This window comes from Tarenaya hassleriana, unplaced genomic scaffold (assembly GCF_000463585.1).
Source record: "Tarenaya hassleriana unplaced genomic scaffold, ASM46358v1 Cleome22, whole genome shotgun sequence".
Classification (NCBI taxonomy): Eukaryota; Viridiplantae; Streptophyta; class Magnoliopsida; order Brassicales; family Cleomaceae; genus Tarenaya; species Tarenaya hassleriana.
In genome coordinates this window covers 1,985,303-2,004,242 of record NW_010965541.1, presented here as the reverse complement: position 1 = coordinate 2,004,242, position 18,940 = coordinate 1,985,303, and the positions used below count along the sequence as shown (strand labels likewise).

The 18,940-nt window shown below is 35.0% G+C and overlaps 1 pseudogene; it reads right to left on the bottom strand.

Annotated features, from left to right (window-relative positions):
• Positions 1 to 4,262: 4,262 nt before the first annotated feature.
• On the bottom strand, positions 4,263 to 12,062 carry LOC104815154 (annotated as a pseudogene).
• Positions 12,063 to 18,940: the final 6,878 nt, after the last annotated feature.

The following is an 18,940-nucleotide window of genomic DNA, read 5'->3' as shown; positions in this document are numbered from 1 at the left end:
AACAATATATTTTTTTGTAGAATCAAATTTTCAAGAACCGAATCAAACCGAATTTATAAAATTTCCAAAAAACCGAAATTTTACTAAAAAAAATCTAAATTTTTTAACAAAAACTGATACCAAACTGTACCAAAATCGGAACCGAACCAAATAATATATGATACTAATTTGGTATAAATTTTAGAATATCGAATAAACTTTTCCGAACCGAATCGTTAAAATCTCAAATTGTCAAAACGAAAAGATTTTCTAAAGACCAATGACGGGATCTCGAATCAAAGAGCTTCATATTCTATATATTAAAATTATTTCATTTTGCAAATCCGAATATATTTTAATCATACAAATTTTTATTTTTATAATTTAAGTTCTTTTTAAAATATTAGTGAGGATATACATTTTTTATATTTTTCATTAGACAAAAAATAAGCAAATAAAGAAGAAATAGAAAATTAAATAATAAAACTAATAATACTTTGTTGTTTTATTTTAATTAATTTTAATTATACAATAAAATTATTGCTAATCAAGTTTTTCTAAATCACTTGTTTTTCATTAATATTTTATTTATTCAATCATTTAATTAAATGAAATAATATGGCACTACAGCATAATTAAATGAAACCAAACAAAATTTGTATTAATAATGATAAGTTGTATAGTTGGTAATTTTTTATAACAAAATTAAAGTGAAAAACTGTTTTTGAATAAGTTATATAGTTGATTTTTTTGTTTAAAATTAATACTTGATGAAATTTTATAATAAAAATATAAAATTTAAGATTTTTTATACATAAGATAGTTGATTGTTTTTTAGTTTATCTAAAATGAGGGACCTAATAATGTGTCAAATGCATGTAATATATAAAAAGGCTGTTGAACAAATTATTTTTTTAGATGATACAAACAAGTTTCCTACAATTAACTATTTTAGATATTTTTGTTAAATTCTATGGATTTTGAGCGATTGAGAGTCGGATGATGAAAAATGATTAATTTATTAAAAATGTGGAAAATTATCTCTAAAAATGTGGTCCGCATTAATCACATTTTCAATGGTAATCTGTTGCTAGATTTGATTTACAAAATAAAATAGGGGCAGTTGGCAAAGTGCACCAAAACAAAAACGAAATTTGTAAAATGTTCTATACAAAACAACCTTTGCAAAGTATACTTTTTTTTTGCATACCTAAAATACCCCTTTCCGCCAATTCCGATATTTTGTGATTATCTTGACTAAATATACAATTTTTATTTCCTCTTCTCATTTTTCTCCATTCCTCCATTTTCACTGTTTCACATTCTTTCTCCATTTTCATTATTCACTGTATTCCAGTTATTCCCTTTATAAAAGGTTAGTAACATTGCCATTAGTACTTACTATTCGAGACGATGACCTCCACGACACGAACTGCAGGTCACGTAACTCTTTTCACGACACGATCTGCATTTTCGTATACTTTTCACAGGAACTGCAGGTTATATAACGAACGACATGTCTGTAGTTCCTTTTCCATGGTTTGTAGGTCTTATCAAGGTGACATGCAGGTTTGCAGGTCATATTCTAGATCTACATACCTGCTGATCATTTGATAAGACCTACAAAATATGGAAAAGGACCTATGTGACCTGTAGTTCCTGTGGAAAGTCTACGAAAATGCAGGTCGTGTCATGAAAAGAGTTACGTCGTGCAGGCCATTTTTTATTTCGGTTGTTCCTGCGAATGATCCTTCCAGAAGACGGTGAAAACCTACTCTATATTACAGTTCGAACAGAGACAACTTGGCAGATCATATTCTAGGAAGGCAGGTGGGCATGTCATAATCTAGACCTATAGGTAACTGCAGCTTAATTGAGTAGTGGCAATCAAAGTTATACGAGAGACCGAAGAAAAGGCTCATCCCCTCGGGCGATGCAAGTTCAAATATAATAATTTTGGAATTAGCCATGTCTGCATATGAACCGAGGATTGACCGTACAATATCGAACAAACAGAACAACAATCAAACCCAAGTAGTGGAAGAGCCAATGCCGACATCTACAACACCGAGTCGTTCAATACAAGGGCACATACAGATGTATATAATCCGCGTGAGTGAGTGAGTGTGCGTGTATAGAAACGTAAATAGATGGGCATGGATAGAGAGCGACCTTTGCCTGCTTGGATGCTCTTCTGAGCTCCCATGGCGAGAGACGAAGTTCAACCATGAAGAAAACCAAAGACGAGGATTTGCATAGGTGGTTTTTTGTAAAGAGAGGAATAACGAGGACGAAAAGGCGGCGAATCTTTCGTCGTCTTCCTCGATGGGGAAATTTTCTCCCAAGGGGTTACGAATTGGATGCTTAGGATGTTTGGGGAAGGAAGGGAGCTCTCTCTCTCTCTCTCTCTCTCTCTCTCTCTCTCTCTCTCTCTCTCTCTCTCTCTGTGTGACTTTAGATTTTGTTTTCTATATGGTTGGGCTTTGCGCACGTGGACGTGGGCCTCGAATGGATTATTTATTTATGTCTCCCCTTAAAAGTGATTCAAATTTCGATTTCCTTTGATACAATACACATTTTCTTTTCTTTAGGCAAAAAATGACACATGCTCTAGGAATTTCGATTGCATTATTTTTTCTTTTACATTCATTTTTTTAATTTTTACAAAATTATATGTACTTCAGTTTTGATTCAATTGATTTTTTCAATTTAATTTAATTTTTATTAAAAAAACACTTTTTTTGGAAAAATTTATAAACAATTTATTATCAACACTTAAATTAATATAAAAATTTTAAATTTCTAAAAATAATACACAGTTATTTTTTCCATTCTCACTTAAAAATTAAAATCATGATTTTATAAACGTTTTTAAAAACTTATACGATCGTTTCTTTTTTTAACGTATACTTTTATGGAAATATTTTACAATTCCATGTATTTTTTAATAACCTTTGTAAAATTCATAATTTAATTAGATGTAAGTAGTATATTTAAAAAAAATTATGTAAAATGATAATAAATTCCTGTATTTATATTCAATTCAATTTCTAAAAAACTTCAGTTACATAAATTGTATAAGATACAATTGTAGATTGATTCGGTTCAGTTTATATATATATATATGCAATTCAACACCCACCCTGACTTTACCTTTCCACCGTGTGTGTATATATTTCATATGAATAAGGCCTCCAATTGGTAATGAACCAAGAAACAGGCCTTTTAAAACCAAATGTTATATATATATTGAAGAACCAGTAATCAAGACATCTAATCACAATCATTGAGCATCATTCAAGGTTGGATTTGATGTTTGATTTAGGAGTACTAAGGAGCAAAATATAAGGAGAATCACATCTGGTCAATCACCATTTTATCAAGACAAGAATATAAAGAACTTACCGCCTTTACTCTCTCTAATCTAGCCGTTTAAATTATTCACATTTCGTATATATTTGAATGTAAATTCATAAGGAAAAAAATTACAAGAAATAATAGGGGACAATGTCCCCATTTACACAAAAACACACAACCATATCTTCTTCTTAGGGATATTTCGATTTCTCTTATTTCTTCACTTTATTCTCAACCTTCAAACATTCTTTATAAACACAAAAATCTACAATATATACGGAGATAAAAAAATACAATAGTATAATTTTTAGGTTTAATAATGATTATTTTTAATAATTTTTATAATAAAATTATTTTTTTACTTGAAAATAAATTAAATTGATAATATTTTTATTTTAAATTTATTATTTAATTATTATAAATTTAGTAAATAAAATGATACGAAAAATTTAATTAAAACTATTATAAAAATAATATTTTTTTTTGACAATTTATATCAAAACGCAACCGCAACCGTAACTAACAACAACTTCTCAATCAGTCAGTACTAATCATTTATAATCGCTATCAAACGTTTTGAAAACGCTGTCACCCGCAACCGCAACCGCTGCGGTACAACCAGTCGAAGCCTTATTCCTATTTCGATTTCTCTTATTTCTTCACTTTATTCTCAACCTTCAAACATTTTTTATAAACACAAAAATCTACAGTATATACGGAGCCAAAAATAAGATGGGAGAGTTAGTTTATTCTACTCTAAGACCAACAACTGAACCGAACTGATCTAAGTTCCCAAAAGGACAAAGATTGAGATCACATACTGAAACAAGTGAGAACAATGTACCTTGAAAGAGAGATTCAAGCACAGACAGGCACAGATGTGCCTCTGCTCCTTCGAGATATGGTGAACAACATACGTCGTTTTTTCATGTCAGATCCATGTCAACTCTTCAATATGTCCTAACATTTTAGATGTTAGGTCTCGGTTCTCAATTTTAAAAGAACTTTCAGAGATCAACCTTTCTTTACCGGCCTTTGCATGTATGATTTGTTTGGATCCTCCGTCTTCAGCTTTAGAGGACGGGTTTCTCCCTTTTTAGCCTGCAAATTCATACAGAACAAAATATTCATCATTTAATCTGAACACCTTCTTTATGTATCTTATAAGTTTGACAAGTGAGTGATTCAGTACTCCTACCTTCTTTTCTCCTTTCATGAAATCTCTCCAGCTTGATACCTGGGTGGACAAGAATCCGAAACGATATTAGAGCATAACTAGATAGATGAAATCAAGCTCTGTGCACTTAATCATATAGCCAATTACCACTCTTCCTCCTCGGGAAAGAATAATATAATGGTGTTGCATATATTATTCTTATTAGAAAAAAACAAAAGGTAACATATGCGGTAAAGTTCACTACTTGAAATCAGGAACATACTCTATTATTGAGTAAATAATAACACAACAGACCCTTTTTTTTCTTGTCCCTTGCCATTACTCTTCATGTTCACGCTTTTTCTTCCACAACTCTTTTTGTTCCTCTTCATCCTTCTTGAGTCTTCCCTCTTCCTCAGATATCTAAATTTCAACAAGCAATACAGTATAAACGGAAGAAAGGACTATGCAACTACTTAATGAACAAATAAACCACATAGGGCATACTAGAAAGTAGAAACAATTCATACCCTTAATGCCATTTTTCTCTTGCGCCACTCTTGTTCCGTTAATATTTCTCGGACCTTCAATTTAAGCTCCTGTTGAAACTCTTCAGACATTTCATATTGTTGCTCATGGTTTCCCTGTGTGCAGTGTGCATCAGAAACACATGAATCAAGGTGCTTCCTGATGCACAAAACTTAACTGTAGAGAAAAGAATAAGAGAAAGAAAATTGTATCTATCGTTAAGAAGCGTGAGAATATAAACAAATTCTTTAAGCTTTACAGTATTATCAAAATATAATGTAGAAACAGACTGAAGACAATGAGGGTAATCATTCAACAGCTATTTCCCTCAGTTAACACTAATTTTTAGAAAAATGAGGTAGATATTCTACAACCATGTTTGACTAGAATAACATTTCATGGACAAATAACAGACACTTGAAGTCTCACCATAAATCTATGCAGAAATTCAAGATTTGATCTGACAAATTGACAATACTGAGTCAGTAAAGAAAACACTACAGAAATCACACCAAAAAACCAACATGGACTGTTTCCATTGAAGAAAGGCTAGTGAAAACTCATACAACGTCCTATTGGATTTCAACACAAAATGCATCTCGCAATTGCTTACCTCATTCACCATGGACTTTATTTTAGAAGCGGTATCTTTCTTCAGCTGTTTCTTTCTCTTCAGTCTAAGTTCCTCTGCATTTCACAGTCATACAAATAGAACTTGTTCAGAGAGAGAATATGGAAGGTAACAGTACAGACTATGATACAATTTCCAAATGCAGAAGAAACAAACTTTCAAAATGCAATTGCTATTTTCCAATTTCCCCCAACGAGATCTTGACAAGTCCAGAAGCCTTCCAAACAGGAGATATCAGAACTCTGTAGCACCATAAATAACTACCTTTTGTAGTACTGACTTGAGTGAGAATATAATCTCTTTCTTGGTCATTCAATAGCAGTTGTTGTGCTTTCGCCAGAGCTGCACAAGGAGTCCAAAAACTATAAACATGAGCAGTTTAGCCAGACCAATCAATTGACAAGGACCACCTACTATTGCATGCCTTGACGCAACCAATCGGACAGGCTGATTCGAAAAAAGGAACTTGTCTACTAGGATCTGAATCTGCTATTCGGTAATGTGCTATGAGAAAACGGGATTTAGATCACTCCTTAGACCTTCAAAGCTCACCAAAAGGTATGTTGAAGTTCTCTTGTTTGTCCCCCAAATATTAAGGTTCTTAATCTCCTTCTTATAAAGTGATTAACCCTAATTTTGGTTTAATTTTGAAAAACCCGAAAGTTAGAACGGACGGTCCATATTTGAACGTGGACCGCCCGTTCCAGCATTCCAGAACGGACGGTCTAGGTTATGCGGACCGTCCATTCCAAACATTCCGGAACGGACAGACTGCCACCCTCTGGACCGTCGGGTCTGGACCGTCTGGTCCAGCTACGTGCACCGTCCGGTCCAGACCTCCTGTTTTGATTTTTCGTCGTTTTCTCGTGCATTTGTCTTTTCCTGTGTGTGTGACCCTGTAGGCTCATTCGATATAGCTGTATACACGAAATCTCTATTTCGGGTATACAAGTGATAAGTGGTCTCTAGCAAGATACTATGACTACCTATGTCGAATAGAGTTTGTTCTGATCTTATGAACGTCAGTGATGATTCCGGTTGATAATCCTTTTGTATCACGATATCATACGTCGAACATAAGGCATGGAAAAGCCACCTTATCTGATTCGACTGCTTTCTCGTTTGCAGAGTTTGACTGTACGAAATAGACGATGTTCGTCTATAGTGTGGCCACACATTTCTACAGTCTCGCTCACATGAGGGGCCCAGCGATATCTCTCTCTTTTAAGAGAGGTACAAATCCCATGTTGACTATCTACAATCCAACACATGATTCGTGTCATACTTGATACTCGCCTTTATAGTCCTTCTGTTACACAGGACGTTTGACGTATTCAAAGTACGCAACTCCTCATGTTGGATTCAGTAGATATCTCAGGTCATAGGATCCAATCATAGAACCGTCACATGAGATTCAAGTCATGACGCTTGTCCATGTGACAATCTCATGCGAGTCATTCTAGTATTTCGTTCTCCAATGAATACCTATGATTGTGATCGTATCCAATACCCATGATCATCTTTATGATCATTTATCACACATCATACTAGTCTTAGTACATCATTGTTCCCACAATGACATGACTAGAGAGTTTAGTATTGTTCATAACAATACATGGATTTCATAACATATTTAAAGTATGCACAATATGTAATGAATCAAACACTCATCCATATAACCATAGTGAGTGTCAATACATCAAATGTATCTAAATAAAGCTCATATAGCAGTACATCATAGAGCACTAAACCAACACCTTGTACCTTCATCTTTCAGCCGAAACCATAGAAGAGATGAGAGTGTCTCCTTTTGGATTTGCGTTTAGGATGTTTGATAATAATTACGTGTTTTCTACGCACCTCATCCACAATACGCTTTTCTGCCGACTTAATATAGAGAAAAAGCACGAAATTGGTTTACCTTCGTATAAGAATTTTCTGCAATTAATGGATTGTCGTGTCATCTGCCGACCGATTCCGTTCCAGAAGATTATGGTAATGGTTTGTTTTCTGAAATAGTAACCGGTGGTAAAATTAAGATTTCTACGGGAACCTGGTTGTTAATGTCCTACCATTTTGCCACGGATACCACACAGCAGACTGTAAACAACTAATATATTTGATCATTATCGGAGGCATTTTAAGGCCAATGGAGAGAAGAGCAGTTATGCCGGATGAGTTTGTCAGAATTTCTTCAGACTTGGTGGTTTGTGAACGTTATCCATGGGGTCGAGTTGCCTTTAATTTTTTTTTAATAGAATCTGTAAATAATGCAATGGATAAGTTGCACAAAGAAAGCTACAGTTATAGCAGATTTCTTCCTGCGTTTTGGGCGATATCCGTCATTCTGACACTTGGGATTGTAGTTTCCAAGCCGATGGAATGCGAGGGTCCGCTGTTTTTGAGTTGGATGAATTGCAAATCGACAAGTATGAAGAAGGCGAAGGAAATGGAATATGAGATCGTCAAGGTGATTAATTTATAAATAATTATCTATTTATGTTTCCATATTAACTTTTACTACCTGCAGGTCCTTTTCACGACAACCTGCAGTCTATTTTCGGAACATAAATTCTATGATTTCAGTCTGATTGTCGGGTCAATTGGAGCCTTCCATTAAGAAGTGGACAAATCTTCGAAAAGTATTGTGATGAAGTCCGCGATCCTATCATCGAAAATATTTTGAGGCTTATCGATCAAGTTTATAGATTTTGTAACGAGGATTGGGGTGTTTCTACGCAACTGGATTTGTCGCATGTTCTTGCATGACCTGTAAGCATAGTAATACCACAGAACAGGAATAAGTTGAGGAATCAGGCACGGTTGGAGTTGGAGGATGCGAACGAAGAGGAGGATGAGAAGAAGAACAAAGAGGAGAACAAGAAGAGAAAAGAAAAGGAGGATCAGGGGACTACCGTGTCCTTGCTTCAGAAATTGTTGATTGGCATCTAATCAATCGACAATAGGCTTAAGTATGTCAAATGTCATATTAGGATTCCAACACCACATAATAATCCCGATTTTTCTGACACACGTCCATGGAAAAAGCGACAAACCTATAGTTCTTCTTCAAATAGAAACCTGCAGGTCGCATTTGACCAAGACTTGCAGGACCTAATTCAGGTTATGCATGACTTGCATGGGGATGAAGAGAAAGAGGAGGAGATCCTTATGGAAAAGACTGATGAGATGAGAAGAAGACGAAGGAGAAGACAGAGGAAGAGACTGATGAGGATAAGAAAAAATCGCAGAACGATGAGAAGGAGAAGGCTGGTGAAGATGATAGCAAGCAGTTCCTACAGGTTGGGCATGACATACAGGTCGCGCAGAAACTTATGGAAATCTTGCAGGTCGTGTATTAGTGGTATAAAAAACGGTATGTCATTAACGACATGGTTTAAAACATGCAGTTCCAGCAAGGATGATGACCACTACAATGGTTGATTTCAAAAACGAAGATTTCAAGATCTATAATTAAGAGCTTTCTCTCCCGAGTTTAGATCTACTATCTAGAAAATCACTCACCCATTAATAATCTCTATCATGAATCCTAAGCAAGTTAAACCATTTCTTAATGTGAATAACCTATTCATTTGATATTGAGATCCTAACTTCATTTTCATATTTCTATGATCAATGACATTCTAAGTTCATTCAACTAAGATGTTACCAAAGATGAAAGCCTTAAGCACACAACATCAAACCATATGGAAAACAACCAAAGATTTTCATAGATTTAGTTGTAAGGTTTTTTATACTATTATTGTAGGCCGGATATGATTATTATGGAATAAGATTTATCATGTCGGTTACGTCCAATCAAATGTGATCGGGTTTCCATTTTAACCTATTGAACTTCAGTATTGAATCGAGTATAGGGTTTAATATATGCGTAGATACTGATCGCTTATTATCTAATTTTATGATGGACTAAATTGGATAATATCAAATAAGGATTTTGGTTATGGTTTCTGGTTCACGTGTACCGGCTAATGTAGAGGTTGGTTTGATTTTGGTTCATGTAGATGGAATATACGTTGAAGATGCACTAGTCTTGATCAATTAAATAACCATTTAATTGATTGATTAATGAAGAAGAAGAATGACATTTGGTTTCTTGGTCAATGCATGTTAATGCATTCTTCATTCTTTTTGGTTATAAATAGTGCACAAATCTTCATTCTCTACACCATGAGTTTTTTGACAAACCAATCTTAAGAATTCTCTACAAGTTTTTTATTCTTATCATATCAGAGAGTTAAGGGGTTAAGGTACACGAAACCAATCTTAAGAATTCTCTACAAGTTTCAATCCCGATATGCAATCACATAGTTTCAGATCTTGTGTTTATTAAAACACAACACAAGAGTTTACCCTATAACTAGGGTTTCAAAACCGTGCAGGTCCTTTAGTAGGACCCGTGGTAGGAGTCACTGTACTGGTCGTCCATGTACGCGTCCTCGGGTTCGGCATCTGAGTCGTCTTCTCGGGGAATGAGGAACTGCGCTCCTTCTTCGTGTTGTAATTATGCTCATATGTAGACGAACATATGTACATTTGTAATAAATGTTTATGAAATAATATGATTATTCGTTTATTATTATATTTGCATGTTCATTAATAATAAACAATATCTCTGTATTATTTGGAATAATACTATATGCCCTAGTTAGTTATTATCGTGGGAACGATAATAAATGAAGACTAGTGTGACGTGTATGTATGACGTATTGGATACGTGCTACAGTCATAGGTGCACGTTTAGAACGTGTGACTGGCTGACCCACATGATGGTCGGTTCATGGTCATGAATCAAAACCGACGTCATTATAATATCTCACTTTTGTCCTTTGACCTGAGATAATTATTGGTATTCCCCGTAATTAGTTTTGTGTCTTGACATAGTCAAACGTCGCCTTAACACGGTGGTTATAAAGGCTATGCTCAGATGCGCAACGGATTATGTGGTGGATCGCAACGTATCAAGATGGGAATGTGTTTCTCCTGATTACGGGATAGATATCGCTGGCCACTCGGTGGTTAATCATGCTGTAAAGTGCTTGGCCAAGCCATAGATATTGGACATCTATATTAACAGATGATTAATGGACGAGAAAGCGGTCGAATTGGTTAAGGTTGATTGACACCATTTCTTACGTTCGACTGGTAATATATCGTGAGACAAAGGGATATTAGTTCGATGATATTGTAGGCACAATCGAGGTGATAACTTGGTTTAACGTGTGTAGTTAATATGTCTTGCTACATGCCACTATCAACGTGTACGGTAAAATAGGATTTTATCGTTACGACCACGTTAAACGGGGACCTATCGGGTCACACACATAGGGTTATACCGGATTTATATATTTGATATATGTCGGTTATAGGCTCAGGTATTTTTTCCCGGCCCTATTTATTGCTCGGTTATTTTGTCGGTTTATATTCACGAGATTAGTCTCAGTGTATGTGATACATTTTCAGAATACGAGATTCATTTCGTATGACGTAATACATTTATTAAATAAGGTTCATATGAACTTATTTAATGAAGATGAATCTGTCTCTTCGTATTCTGAAACCTATTAAATGAACTTGACTCTTCATTTGCTTTGAGATTTCTATAAATTGACATCAGATGTCAATTCAGAAATCATCGGAAAACAGCTGAAACATAAAACCCGACAAAAGAAAAGTTCCCGAGTTAGAATACGAAAAGTCTCGTATTGCCTAAACCAACGAATCCCGAGGGTACTAGCATACCGACCCGACGTGTGGATACCGGTAGAGGTGTTCTTATTTATACGCTCTTTTCTCGTCTCTGTGACGTCTTCGACTCTCTGATTCTGCGTTTTAAGGTACATTTTACCGCACATACTACGATGATCCGGTTAGTCTAGGTTTAAATTCATGCAATTGTTGTATGTAATTATTACGCGGCATGTAAACCTAGACAAAAATTATAGCTACGATTAGATCGTTAGGTTCTTTGTTTTCCTTCACTTCGGTGAGTGGGGGTAGCAAATAAGTTGAAATGTTGAGGGACCTAAACATCCCCTCGACACCCACAAATTTCCAATACAAGCCGCCCTCGCGTTCCTCGGCGAAGCCATTCACCATTAGATGGAGGAAGTTGATCGTATTCCAGTAGGCGGAGTCGTATATGTATGTTCCGAGGTTAATCCCCACTCGTTCTGCAATTAAAGTGATAATCCCTCCAAAACAAATAGCGTCAGATTCTGAGGTGATTGTGTTGTGCATGTGAAGCACTACCCTCGAGACGACGTCGGCAATATCGAGCCGGTTGTTCATCATGAAATGGAGGGGATTCATCAACTGGTTGAGCTCTGTGATTGACATAAGTTTCGTGTTTTCGTGGCCGGATAGAGATGAAACCATGAATTGGCACATTTTCTAAAATATACTACCTGTGTCGCAAGAATTTCAGGGGTACACGTGAAAAATATAAATATAAACAATTAAAAAATGACTTCTCTACCTTTAAAAAAACTGGAAATGATCCCTTAGTGAAAAAATGCGTGTGCACATGTGTAGGGCCTGAAACATGTCGAGAAAGATGGTAAAAAGAGGGGAAATTTTGAAAACTAGGGTTTTTTATAGTGACAGAATTTAAAAAAAAAAGAGAAAGACAGAAGGCGACTTAGCCAGAAATCAAGCGACTCGGCCGAAAATCGAGCGACCCGGCTGGAAATCGAGCAACCCAGCCGGAAATCAAGTAACCTAGCGGCTTCTTCTCACTCCACTGAAATCGAAGACGAAGATGGTGCTTCTTCTGAGTGTTACGTTTTCAGTCATCTGAAATCGACAAATGAGGAAGGTTCTACAGAAATCAAAGCAGAAAACCGAATGAAGGAACGCAAGAACGAAGGAACACAAGGTGTCTGCGTCGAAGACGAATGAAGGAAATGGAGTCTCGGTCATCGAGTGAGAGAGGTTGTTCTATTGACGTAGTTGTTTCTCCTGAAAGATCAACAAAAGATTTTCCTGGTTTAAATGTAAGATATTTCGATTTAAGTTTGAATTTTAGATTAAATTTTTATAGAAATTAGATTTAAGTTTTCATTTTCAAAAGCAATTTTGTCCGAATGAAATACATAGCGCGAAATCAATTTTCATTCAAATATTTAGAAGATTAAAACATAAAATTTGGATAGTGTTTGATACGAAGTAGTAAACAAGAAATCATTTAGATTTACTGGAAAAAAAATTGATATGCTTGATGTCAGATTGTAACTTAATTATATTTTGTGAATTGGCTGATACGAAGTAGTAAATAAATAATAGTAGTGAGTTCAGTTTTCATTCAAGTTATGAATCTTTGTTGAAGTTAAATTATAACTTAAAATTTGGAAAGTGTTTGATACTAAGTAGCTAATACATAATGGTAGTGAATAAGTTACGAAATATGTTGTATATTTAATGAATATAAGTGTGTTATTGCAGATTTATGATATACCGAAAGTAGAATTCTATTATGAATTCGATTACATGAATAAGGTTGTGGTGAAGCTGTCATCGAAATGTTTTCATATAGAAGCAGTGAAATATTTGGAGAAGCATTTGATTGAGGGGGAAATGAGGTATTTCACAGAAGTGATGCAATTTAGGCACATATTCCACATGAAGAAGCAGTCACTGAAGATGAACTTAATGGTTGCACTCGTTAATTGGGCAGCGAAGACGAAGAAAGATGATGAGTTATGATTCGTCATTAATGGAGTCCCTATTACATACTCATTGTGGGAGCATACTCTTCTCAGCGGCCTAAAGTGCTCTTCATTACCATAAAATTTGGAGAAAATTAGAGGGATTGATTTCTACGGAAAATTCTTTGGTCAAGACAGTTTTGAGAAGGTTACGAAAGGAGATGTGATAGATAAATTTGGGCAATTGACAAATGATGACAAGAAAGACAGATTGAAGATGGTGTATCTCTTTCTTCTTAGCTATGTGATTGGACATCAACATTCAGAATACGTTAATCCATTATTATTGAGGATTGTTAATAGCGTGGAGGATTGTGAACAATTCCCTTGGAGAACGTTCACCTTCCCATCTGTTCATGAATTTGTTCTAAATTATTTGAACAAACATTGGAAACCAGTCAATCAATGGAACTTGCCAGGATTTATAATTCCACTCACGATAAGTCGTTTAAATTAATAAAAAGTTACTGAAGAATTTGATTATTAATAATTTGCGATTGATTTTGTAGATGTTGTCATTCGAATGTATTCCTAAACTTTGTTATGGGAGATGGTATAATGTAGTGATGTCTAAAGGTAATGTGAAAGAAACATGTCCTTGGATGTGTAAGACATGTTTCATCCCGAAAACAAAATATGGTATCAAACAAGGATTAAAAAATATCAGCATGACACAAATTTTTTTATGTTGAATGTCGTAAAGTGTTAGTGATATTGAAAAAGTAGAGGAAATTTGCGTTAGTGCCAAAAAAAAAGGTTTTGCAAAGGATCTTTGCCCCAAAAATATAGGAGTTTTAAATTCGAAATAAATTTGAGCAATTTCTTTTTTCAGGATATTGCAAGCATTTTGGTCCCAGAAAATGGTGAAACATCTTTGCTTAATGGTTTGGATATCAATAATAATTTTAATGAGGTGGTTGACAGTTGGATCGTTCATTTGATCGATGATGCAAAATCTGTGAAATGGAAGGATGTAGTCGAGGATGACGTGAAATTTCGAGTTGAAGTACCAATGATGCATAAGCAAAACAAGAGGAAACCACCTGCTTTACCTCGTAAGTGGGATAAAAAGGAGGAAAACTAATAAAGGGAAAAGAACAGTAACGTAGTCGAGGATGACGTGAAATTTCGAGTTGAAGTACCAATGATGCATAAGCAAAACAAGAGGAAACCACCTGCTTTACCTCGTAAGTGGGATAAAAAGGAGGAAAACTAATAAAGGGAAAAGAACAGTAACCGAGAAGAAGAAGAAGAAGAAGAAGAAGAAGAAGAAGAAGAAGAAGAAGAAGAAGAAGAAGAAGAAGAAGAAGAAGAAGAAGAAGACAAATGAAGGGGAAGATTCAGTTTCTGGGTCGAAAATTGGCTGAGACTGAAACCAACTTGTAGAAAACGATTGAAGGCCAAGGTGAATATATGAAGAAATTGATTATTGTCGTTATGATCGCAACAGGTAAGTACGATTCACCTTTGAAACTGAAGCTATAATGGACTTATTGATGAAGAAGATGAACGAGAACTTGTCAATGAATGAAAAGGATGAGACTTCCATTCCACCAGACATACTTTGATGTCTATCAATTCGAAGAGTGGAATCGTTAGAGGTCGAGGAGGAGGAGGTAGAAGAGGTAGAGGTCATGGGCAAAAATCGTGAGAGCCCGACGGTTCAATACTACTATTTTACGATTCACTTTATCATAGCTAAAGGTTTTAAGGCAGGTTTTATGGCAGGTTATATACGACTTGCTGATTTATATAGAAAAAATGGCATCATCTTCATGACTCGCAGGTTTTGAGACAAAGACTTGTAGGTTTCCGTCAATAAATGTTAGCCGTTGTATTTAAGAGTATTTATTTAAAACTTCACAACGTTATGTAAAGTGATATAAAAGAATGTGCACATTTAGAAAGGAACGATGCGTCCTGCAAGACTAGCAGCATGTAAGATTAATGCCCTGCACAACGTACCACTTCACAATATATTTTGAATCGTTGACAGAACGACCAACCTATCCTAGTAAATTTGAACTGCGGCCAACAACAACTTGTCTTCAAGAGTATTTATGAAAACCATTACAACATTACGCAAAGTGAACAAAAAAACTGCATATTTATAGAAGTACGTCTGAAGGGGCACGTTGTTAACGGTTTGACATTAAATAAATATATTATTAATTAGGTCCTACATCTGAAGGGGCACGTCACTTCGTTATTTATTTAATGGAGTGGAGGTTCACACGATATCTCTACACGAAATCTCCTCATGGTACAGGACCTGCATCGGCCTGCACCCTTCCCAGGTTACCTGCAATAAAACCTGCGGTTTGTATTTTGCACTCTTTGTCTGATGTGAAACACCACAACTCTGCGGTGCTTCCACCACCCTAGTTACTTCATTTTTGTTCGGAGAACATCGTTTGCTTCTTTCAGCGCTTTCTCGTACTTTACCCGGAAGAGGTATTAGGAGACCGACTTTTTCCAATTTCGCGTACCTTGTTTGTTTTCTCTAATCCACACATGCGCAGGTTGTTAAGCAGGTACTCTGATCTCTTCGTATGTAGTACTTGCCTATTGCAGGTTGTGATCTCGTCTGTAACCACTTTTGACCCTTTTTGAAGATCTGTTCATTCTAACCAAAGCCAAAATGGATCTAAGAAGGCGTTTTCACGTTCCGCACATCATATCCTCCTACTGCACGTCCCGATTTCTCTTCAAAACAGGTCATCTTCATGGTACAGGACCTGCATCGGCCATGTTCTGGATTTGCTTGTTGTTCTGCAAGTTTTAAACCAGGACCTGCGTTAAAAAGTACAAATCTTAAGAACTATCTAAGACATGCGATACTAATTATTGTTGTCGCATTCTTCTCCGCAGGTGAGTAGTAGTTTTATTTAATTAAAGGGAACAATACTTACAAGGCATGCGACATGTGATACTAATTTGAATGCAGTAATTTTTTGGTATCTTTGTAAAGTTTTTCCTCCATTTTTTCCTCCATTTTTTTATTTTTCCCTCCCATTTGGGTTATATGGTGTTTTTGTCACTTTTGTTGTACTACCAAGAGTATGCATGTCATTTTAAATTTAAAAAATTATACAATACAAAGATTGATAAATAAAAGTATACTTTGTAAAGATCTTTTTTTGCACACTAATACAAATTTTCTCAATAAAATATTATAAAAAAATAAATACCTTATCCATATTTTGAAGCAAGCCAACCAATTTCTAGTTTAAAACATTTTCTTTTGTTGACGTTTATCAAGCACTACTTCCTGATACCGTACGATACATATTTAATTTAATATATAGAGAAATCGCCAAAAAAATTCTGTAGCCTTTAGATATCGACAAAAAATCCTATACTTTTTTTTATTACCAAAAAACTCTATACTTATATTTATTCATCGAAATATACTTATATTTTATAAATTAGAAAATAAGCCCCTAAACGCAAACACAAAAAAAACGTGGTCAAAAATCGGTCTGAACCTAACTCAACCGATATATACCCAAATTGAATTGAATCGATTAAAATAATATACCAAATTGGAATGAATATTTTAAATCCGAAATAACCATACCCGAAATAACTGAACCTGAAATAAATGTAAAACGAATAAACCGAACTAGAATTAACCGTAATCGAATATAACTTTTTACCTATCTATATATTATCAATTAATATCCAATATATTCTAAATTTAATTAGAAAAATTAAATATAATGATATTGGATTCACTCGAATTTGAAATATTGATATCCAATCTGGTATATTATTTTAATCGGTTTGATTCGGTTCGGGTATATATCAATCGAGTTTGATTCAGTTATTTCGAATTTGGTTATTTCGGATTTGAAATATTCATATCTAATATGATATGCTATTTTAATCGGTTCGGTATATATCGGTTGGGTTAGGTTCAGACATGTTTTTTATCATATTTTTTTGGCATTTGCGTTTAGGGACGTATTTGATAGAATTTCTAAAAAATATATATATTTCGTGTATAAATGTAGGGTTTATTTGGGTATAAAAAAATATAGGGTTTTTTGTCTTGGAAAGAATATATATATTTTGGTGAAAAAGTATAACTATATAATTTTTTTATAATAAAAAATATATAATTTTTTTGTCGACGGTTTAAAGAGAATAGAGTTTTTTTTTTGGCATTTTTCCTAATATATACTTAGGTTCATCATTCGGTTTGGCCTTATTACTTAGACAATCATTTTCGATTTTCTTATAAATTAATATTTCTATCTATACCATTCAACTTTTGGACCGTAGTTTTCAATTCATATTTACATTGTGTGTCATCATTGTCATCATGCTTCCGTCCTCTCTCTCTCTCTCCTCTCTCCACTGGTAAGTTTTTGTACCTTCTCTCTCTACTTTTCTTTCTCTATAATGGCGAATCTGGTTTGGGCTCAAGTTAGAACTCGATCAATGTCGCGTTAGGTTCGCCTCCACGTCACGAACCCTAAGCATCTGGTCCCGCGTCGTGGGTTTATCTCTTTTTCCAGAATTTCTACCGGGAAAATCATCGTCCCAAAGAATTTCAGATAGAAATTACGGCTCTCGCTGTCGGTATTTCTAAAACTGATACCGGTTTTGGGATCTTCAAATTGTAAATTTTCGATCAATGTAAAATTTTTTTACATACTTTGAGTTTCCCGGAATCCACATTTCCATGAGCTTTACTTCAGATTTTTTTAAATTTCTTTTTCATGTTAATTTTTTTTCCATTTTATTTTCCCGCCATTTAAATCGCAGAGAAATTGTCTACGGAACAAACCGCTTTGTCGAACTTTTAGGATCACAAAACTAAGCTACCACCCATTATTTTTATTTTTTTTTAAAATGAAATAACACAGATCTTTACAGCTTTTTATGTGGTTTGGGGTAAGATTCTTTGCAGATTCCGTATCAAAATTTATGGGGAAGAGACATTTCGATATGATGAACACTGCATATTTTGCAGGCTCTTCTTCTCCACCGTCGTCGTCGTCGTTGACGCATGCAACAAGAACAATGGATCTGTTTCCTCGGCAACCCATTGCCCATCAGACCAAATCCCTTATTGGGTACGTTTCGTTTCGTTTCGTTTCGTTTCTCTCCGACAAAATCTCCCCGTGTTTGTTTTTGCCATTGTTGTACTGTTTGTTTCTTGTGTCACAAGTTTTGTATTCCTTGTCCTTGAACCAAATTGGTCTCATGACTAAAAGCTTGATCCAGCTCATGTTCCATATCATACTTACATCATTACATGAATGATGATGATGATGATGATGATGATTTGTTTGCTTTGTTGTTCTGTAAAACCTTATAAACTCATCAGGACATTACAGTGCCATGATTTCAATGATTTAGGTTAAATTGCATAGGGAAAGCTGATCACATTTGGCATGTGTCCTAACCATTTTTCAGCGTGAATGGGGCTCAAATCACAGTGGTTTACGACGGGAAGGTGTTCGTCTTCGACGAGGTTTCGGCCGAGAAAGCCGAAGAGATCATATTCTTGGCAAAGCAGAAAGGGAGTTCCCATCACTTGTGTTCTCTCAA